Source organism: Chelonia mydas, chromosome 26 (genome assembly GCF_015237465.2).
Source record: "Chelonia mydas isolate rCheMyd1 chromosome 26, rCheMyd1.pri.v2, whole genome shotgun sequence".
Lineage (NCBI taxonomy): Eukaryota > Metazoa > Chordata > Testudines > Cheloniidae > Chelonia > Chelonia mydas.
The window spans coordinates 13945303-13954131 of NC_057859.1; positions in this window are offsets into that span (position 1 = coordinate 13945303).

Genomic DNA, 8829 nt, shown 5'->3' on the forward strand with positions numbered 1-8829 from the left:
AATGAGAAACTGAAGCACTGGAATTAATTTGCAAATTGGACACCATTAAATTAGGCTTGAATAAAGACTGGGAGTGGATGGGTCATTACACAAAGTAAAAACTATTTCCCCATGCTAGTTCCCCCCCCGCACTGTTACTCACACCTTCTTGTCAACGTTTGAAATGGGCCATCCTGATTATCACTACAAAAGGCTTTTTTTTTCTCCTGCTGATAATAGCTCACCTTAATTAATTGGTCTCATTACAGTTGGTATGGCAACACCCATTTCTTCATGGTCTCTGTGTATATATATCTTTCTACTGTATTGTCCACTGCATGCATCTGATGAAGTGGGTTTTAGCCCACAAAAGCGTATGCCCAAATAAACTTGTTAGTCTCTAAGGTGCCACAAGTACTCCTCGGTTGTTGTTTTTTTTGTCCCAGATTGAGGTGTCAATAGGGGGAGGTTTGGAACTTAAGACTCTGGCCCAATGAGTCTGCCCTGCCCTATGGAGGGAGGGGAGGTGTCTCACATTCCAAGGCCAGAAGGGACCGTAGTCTGACGTCCAGTATAACACAGGCTGGAGAGTTTCCCCCAAATAATTCCTAGAGCAGATCTGTTAGAAAAAGATCCAGTCTTGATTTTAAAATTGCCACTGCTGGAGAATCCACCACGACCCTCGTAAGTGGTTCTAATGGTTAATTACTCTTATCATTAAAAATATACACCTTGTTTCCAGTCTGACTTTGTCGAGCTTCAACTTCCAGCCATTGGATCATGTTAGACTTTCCTCTGCTAGACTGATGATCCCATTATTAAATCTTTGTTCCCCATGTAGATACTTATAGATTTTGATCAAGTCACCCCTTAACATTCTCACTGTTAAATTAAATAGATTGTGCTCCTTGTGTCTATCAATATAAGGCAGTTTTCTAATCTTTTAGTCATTCTTGTGGCTCTTCTCTGACCCCTCTCCAATTTATCAACATCCTTGAATTGTGGGCACCCGAACTGGACAAGGATTCAAGCAATGGTCACACTAGTGCCAAATACAGGGGTAAAATCATCCATCTGCTCCTACTCGAGATTCTCATCCATCCCAGGATTGCATTAGATCTTTCGGCTGGAACAGTTTTATAGTGGGGGTGCTGAGAGCCATTGAACCAACTGTAAATCCTGTGTATGATTGAAACCACTTCAAGCCAGGGGGTGCAGCAGCCCCCTCGTCCAGCACCTATGGGCCACAGCATTACATTGGGAGCTCGTGTTCAGCTGATTATCCGGCACGACCCCCAAATATTTTTCTTGTCATTGCTTCCCAGGATAGAGTCCCCCATCCTGTAAACATGGCCTACATTCTTTCCCCCCACATGTATACATTTACATTTAGCCGTATTAAAACACACATCGTCTGCTTGCACCCAGTTTACCAAGCGAGCCCGATCTCTCTGAATCAGAGACCTGTCCTCTTCATTATTTACCACCACCACCACCCCGGACTCAATTTTTGTGTCATCTGCAGACTTTATCCGTGATTATTTTATATTTTCTTCCAGGTAATTGATAAATATGTTAAATAGCGAAGGGCCAAATACCAGTCCCTGCTGGCCTCCTTGGAACCACACTTGCTGGATGATGATTCCCCATTGATAGTTACAGTTTCAGACCAATCAGTTAGCCAGTTTTTAATCCATTTAATGAGTGCCATGTCAATTTTATATTGTGCTACTTTTTAATCAAAATGTCCAAGTCCAACACTTTAGAGGTCTAAGTTTATTACGTCAGCACTAAACCTTTATCAGCTAAACTTGTAATCTCCTCAAAAAATGATATCCGGTTAGTTTGACAGGATCTATTTCCATAAACCCATGTTGATTGGCATTAATTACATCACCCTCCTTTAGTTCTTTATTAGTTGAGTCCCGTATCTTGCCTGGGATGGATGTCAGGCTGACAGGCCTATAATTACCCAAGTCATCCCATTGACGCTCTTAAAAAACTGGCACATTCGCTGTCTTCCAGTCTTCTGGAACTTCCCTAGTGCTCCAAGACTTATTGAAAATCAACATTAACAGTCCAGCAAGCTCTTCAGCCAGCTCTTTTAAAACTCTTGGATGCAAGTTATCTTGACTTGTTGATTTAAGAATGTCCAACTTTAGCAGCTTCTGTTTAACATCCTCCAGAGATACTAGTGGAAAGGAAAGAGTGTTATCCTCACCATGATCTATTTTTCCCCAAACACTGAACAAAAGTATTTATTGAATACCTCTGTCTTTTCTGAATTATTGTTGATAATTCTACCATTTCCATCTAGTCACGGACCAATGATTGAACATTTCTAAAGTACTTTGAGATGCTGTGGTGTGTAGGGCCAGAGATGGGGTCCATCAGCTGCAGTGTTGGGATCTGGACTTCTGTCACCTCAAAGTCCGAGGGTGTTTGGATCCCCTCAAGAGCATTGATTCAGCCCAGAACAACCTAGATACTTTACTGATAGATAGATAGATAGATAGATAGATAGATAGATAGGGTGTATGGGGATAGATAGATAGATAGATAGATAGATAGATAGATAGATAGAGGGGGTGTATGGGGATAGATAGATAGATAGATAGATAGATAGATAGATAGATAGATAGATAGATAATCTCTGGATCTGGGTTTTTGGATACCCAGATCCTCCTTTGCTAACTGGTCTCTCCACACGCACAAAGAAGGCCCCTCTTCTCCCGCCAGCCTGGGACATGGAACAGTCTCTGGGATGGAGCAGAGTGGAGGACAAGCTGAGGCCTCTGCAGATGGGAGATCCCCGTGGTGCACACACGTGCCTACAGCTTAAAGACTCATTCAATGAAATACAGCAAGACTGCTGTGTCCAGAAGCCACCTGTTATGCCAGCCCTGCTAATACCCTTCCCAGCTTTAGCATCAGCTGGGGCCGTGACCCCCCGTTTGCTGTGTGTGAAGGGAATAATGCTGCGTGGATTTGAGATCAAAATTAATGAAACACTGGAGTGACTCAAAAACGTGTCCCAAGGGGATTACAGTACAATGGGCCATGCAGGCCCAGGGCTAAGCCTCAGGGTTTAGCTGGAGCTTTCATTAAAGCTGGGGCCATCAGTGCACTGGGTGGGATGGGGATACACAGGGAACTAGCAGACCGGCGGGGAAGCAGCTGCCAGAATGGACATCGCAGACCAGCCCTTATCCTGGCAATATCAACACACACACACACCCGTCTACATGCACTGTGCACACATGCACACACACACACACACACACACACACACGCACAATCCCTTGTATACATGCACTGCGCACACACACCCCCATTTATAAACATGCACCACACGTATCCCTACATGTGCATCTCGCACACACACGCACCACACTGCACACACACACACACACACACACCCATGCACATACACACACCCCCGTATCTCTGCCTCCTGTGAGACACTCCTGAGCGGGTGTAAATCGCAGGGTTCCTCTGGCTTCTGTGGGGCTGCGCTGAGTGACATGGGAATCTGGCCCTGTTCACGCACGATGGGCTGATTTGCTTCTCACGCCCCCCAGTTTAAACCAGTCTAACACTAACTCCCTCCCTGTGCTAAGCCCAGCGCTGGAGCAGAGGGGTGGTTTGCATCACCCTAGACCAGTGGTCCCCAAACTTTTCATGGTTGCACCCCCCTTTCCCCCTCCCCCTCCCAGAGAGAGGGCCAGAGCAGGGCTGCGGCCCCGGGGGGGGGGGCGGGAAGGGGTGCTCAGGGGTAAGGGGCTGAGGCTGTGACTGCAGCTGGGGGTGGGGCTGGGGCTGGGAGTGGGGCCGGAGCTGGGCTGCAGTCTGGGTCCGAGGCTGGGGGCAGGGCCGGAGGAGGGGCCAGGAGATGGGGCTGTGGCTGGGGGTGGGGTGGAGCAGAGCTGGGAGCAGAGCCGGGCTGGGTGGCGCGCCCTCCCTGCCCTCCCATGGGGGCTGCCCCGGGCCCCGCTGCGCCACCCCCCCCCGAACATTCCTCCGTGCCTGCCCCACTGTTTGGGGACCTTTGCTCTGGACTGAGGTCCCTGTAATTCAGTTCAGCTCCTGGTGCATTCGAGCATTCTTCAGGGCTGCCCTGACCTGTGCTCAGGCCGCCATGGCCCCTGGGGACTGAGGTGGGACAGGAGTAGCTGGAGCATGGGAGCCCGCTGCCGAGCCCCCTCCTGCCCCCTGCACCAGGGAGGGCCCCGGAGCCCAACACAAATAATTCAGAGCTCAGGTCCTGGCCCATGTGCACTTGGGCACCTTGGAACAGGATACAGCTGGGGTAACGCAAACACACCCATTGCAGATGGAGAAGGAAGCAACGTGCCTGCCTTTGCCAGCTGGCAGCTCGCTCACGTAGAGTCATAGAAGATCAGGGTTGGAAGGGACCTCAGGAGGTCACCTGGTCCCACCCCCTGCTCAGAGCAGGACCAATCCCAACTAAATCATCCCAGCCAGGGCTTTGTCAAGCAGGGCCTTAAAAACCTCAAAGGAAGGAGATTCCACCACCTCCCTAGGTAACACATTCCAGTGTTTCACCACCCTCCTAGTGAAATAGTGTTTCCTAATATCCAACCTAAACCTCCCCCACGGCAACTTGAGACCATTACTCCTTGTTCTGTCATCTGCCACCACTGAGACCAGCCGAGCTCCATCCTCTCTGGAACCCCCTTTCAGGTAGTCGAAGGCTGCTATCAAATCCCTCCTCATTCTTCTCTTCTGCGGACCAAATAACCCCAGTTCCCTCAGCCTCTCCTCGTAAGTCATGTGCTCCAGCCCCCTGATCATTTTCGTTGCCCTCCGCTGGACTCTCTCCAATTTGTCCACATCCCTTCTGTAGTGGGGGGACCAAAACTGGACGCAATACTCCCGGTGTGGCCTCACCAGTGCCGAATAGAGGGGAACGATCACGTCCCTCGATCTGCTGGCAATGCTCCTACGAATACAACCCAATATGCCATTGGCCTTCTTGGCAACAAGGGCACCCTGCTGACTCATATCCAGCTTCTCGTCCACCGTAACCCCCAGGTCCTTTTCTGCAGAACTGCCGCTTAGGGCTTGTTTACACTACCCGATCCAGCGGGAGTCTATAGACGCAATAAATCGACCGCTAAGCACTCTCCCGTCGACTCCGGTACTCCACCAGAACGAGGAGCGCAAGCGGAGTCGATGGCGGAGCATCAGCTGTTGACTCACCGCAGTGAAGACCCCACGGTAAGTAGCTCTAAGTACATCGACTTCAGCTACGTTATTCATGTAGCTCAAGTTGAGTATCTTAGATCGACCCCGTGCGGTAGTGTAGACAAGCCCTTAGCCGCTCAGTCCCCTGTAGCGGTGCATGGGATTCTTCCTTCCGAAGTGCAGGACTCTGCACTTGTCCTTGTTGAACCTCATCAGATTTCTTTTGGCCCAGTCCTCTAATTTGTCTAGGTCACTCTGGACCCTATCCCTACCCTCCAGCGTATCTACCTCTCCTCCCAGTTTAGTGTCATCTGCAAACTTGCTGAGGGTGCAATCCACACCATCCTCCAGATCATTTATGAAGATATTGAACAAAACTGGCCCCAGGACCGACCCTTGGGGCACTCCGCTTGATACCGGCTGCCAACTAGACATCGAGCCGTTGATCAAGACCCTGCTGAGCCCAACGATCTAGCCAGCTTTCTACCCACCTTATAGTCCATTCATCCAGCCCACACTTCTTTAACTTGCTGGCAAGAATACTGTGGGAGACCGTGTCAAAAGCTTTGCTAAAATCAAGGTATATCACGTCCACCACTTTCCCCTCATCCACAGAGCCAGTTATCTCATCATAGATCCCCAGCTGAGGTGACTTGGCCGCAGCTCCATTGGAGTCAATGGGCCAGATCCCCGACTGGTGTTTATCACAGTAGATCTAGGCCAATCTACTACACCTGAGGATTTGACCCATTGACATTGGCGCGGGGAAGCCCTTGGGTTCCGTTTTCCGCTGCCCTGCGGCTGGTGGTGTCATTTCCACCGGTGCAAAGCGGCTGATTTGGTAGCATGTTGTGACGCCCACTTTGCACTGTTGGAAATGACGACACGAGCTTCAGTACAACAATGTGCGGGACTCTAGTGGGTCTCCAAAGCCATCCCATTGCAATGGCTGGGTGGCCGAGCGGGTCTCGATTAGGGTTGCCAGGTGTCCGGTTTTCGACTGGAACACCTGGTTGAAAAGGGACCCTGGAGGCTGCTAAAAATCCAGTTGGTGTGGGGCTGGCAGGCTCCCTACCTGGCTCTGCACGGCTCCCCAGAAGCAGTGACATGTCCCTGTGGCCCCGAGATAGAGGCATTGCCAGGAGGACTCTGCGTGCTGCCTCTGCCCTGAGTGCTGGCTATGCAGCTAGCCAATGGGAGCTGTGGGAGTGGCACCTGCAGGCAGAGGCAGCGTGCAGAGCCACCTGACCGCGCCTCTGCCTAGGAGCCGAGGGACATGCTGGCAGCTTCCCAAGAGCCGCCTGCAGTTAGTGCCGCCTAGAGCCTGCACCCCAAAGCCCGCCCACACCCCAACCCCTTGTCCCCACCCTGATCCCCCTCCCACACTCAAAATTCCCCCTGGAGCCCGCACCGCACACACCCCCCACACCCCAACCCTCTGCCCTAGCCCGGAGCCCTCTCCCTCACTCCGCCCCACCCTGGAGCCCACACCCCCAGCCTAGAGCCCATACCCCCTCCTACACCCCAACCTGCTGCCTCAGCCCAGAGCCCCCTCCCACATTCCAAACCCCATGGCCCCAGCCCGGAGCCCCCTCCTGCGACCCAAATGCTCATCTCTGGCCCCACCCCAGAGCCCGTACCCCCAACCAGAGCCCTCACCCCCTTCTTTACCCCAATCCTCTGCCCCAGCCTGGTGAAAATGAGTGACTGAGTGAGGGTGCATCCGATGAAGTGAGCTGTAGTTCACAAAAGCTTATGCTCAAATGAATTGGATAGTCTCTAGAGTGCCACAAGTCCTCCTTTTCTTTTTGAGTGAGGGTGGAAGAGAGCAAGTGACAGAGGGAGGGGGGATGGAGTGAGCGGGGGGAGGGGCCTCGAGGAAGGTGTGGGGCAGGGTGTAGGGAAGGAGGGGTTTGGTTTTGTGCGATTAGAAAGTTGGCAACCCTCTTCTGAGCAGCTCCACCGAGGTGCGTAGGGTTGACCCGTATCAGTGAGGTCAGTACTCGGTCTGCCGTCCTCCCTGATGGAAACCACACGGACTCCAAATGCTCCACTCCATTCAGGGGCCAGGCAGAGGTGTGGGGCACAAAGCGCTGAGCCCAGGCAGGTACAGGACTCGCGGGAAGGACCCAGAGCAGCTGATCCTAGCAGGAGACCATGGCATAGAGAGCAGGGCTGAGCAGGTGGCTCCTTTGGGGAAGTGATGTATGATTTCAGCTCCGTGATTCATGCCCCAGCCCTGACTCCTTGGTCCAGCAGGAGGGAAGAAAGGAACCCTGCAGGCCCAGCGGGCTGAAGGTTAGCAGAAGGGGAAGGGGGGGGAGTGGGAAAGGGAGCAGAAGGGAGAGGATTAGAGATAAATACACTAGCAAATCCCAGTAATCAGATAATAAACTTCCTCTGAGCTAAATGGGGCTTTTCTGCTGAGTACAAGGCCGGGGTGAGTCACTAATACAGAGAGACACAACGCCCAGGTACACGTACACCCCAACACAAGCACAGTAACACAGCCCCGGGTGCATCAGTAATACAGAGAGACACAACTCCAAGGGACTAGGGATGCCAGGTGTCTGGAACGCCCGATCGAAAAGGGACCCTCGCGGCTCTGGCCAGCACCGCTGACCAGGCCGTTAAAACTCCTATCGGCAGTGCAACGGGGCTAAGGCAGGCTTCCTGCCTGCCCTGGCTCCGTGTGGCTCCCGGAAGTGGCTGGCATGTCCAGCTCCTAGGCACAGGGCTGGCACAGGAGCTCTGCGCTCTCCCCCTGCCCCAAGCGCCAGCTCCGCAGCTCCCATTGGCCAGGAGCCGTGGCCAGGAGCCAATGGGAGCTGTGGGGGTGGCGTGCCTCCAAGCCCCTCTGACTCGGAGCCGGATAGGCCAGCCGCCTCTGGGAGCCGCCTGAGGTAAGTGCCGCCCGGCTGGAGCCCACGCTCCGAACCCCCTCCCGTACCCGAACCCCCTGCCCCAGGTCAGAACCCCCTCCCGCACCCAAACTCCCTCCCAGAGCCCGCATCCTGCACTCCCTCACGCACCTCAACCCCCTGCCCCAGCCCTGAGCCCCCTCCTGCACCCTGAACCCCACATTTCTGGTCCAATTCCAGAGCCCAAATGCCCTGCCAGATCCTGCACCCGAACCCCCTGCCCCAGTCTGGGGAAAGTGTGTGACGGTGGGGAAGTGGAGGGGGGGGTATGGAGTGAGTGGGGGCGGGGCCTCAGAGAAAGGGCAGGATGGGGCATGGCGTAAGATAAGGGGTGGGGCAGGAGTGGGGCAAGGGTGTTCAATTTTGTGCAATTAGAAAGTTGGCAACCCTACCATGGACACATACCCACCAACACAACCACCATAACACAGCCCCGGGCGAGTTACTAATACAGACATACACAATCCCCATGGACACATACACATCAACACAACACAGCCCCAGGTGAGTTACTAATACAGACATACACAACCCCCAAGGACACATACATACCAACACAACACAGCCCCAGGTGAGTTACTAATACAGACATACACAACCCCCATGGACACATACACACCAACACAACACAGCCCCAGGTGAGTTACTAATACAGACATACACAACCCCCATGGACACATACACATCAACACAACACAGCCCCAGGTGAGTTACTAATACA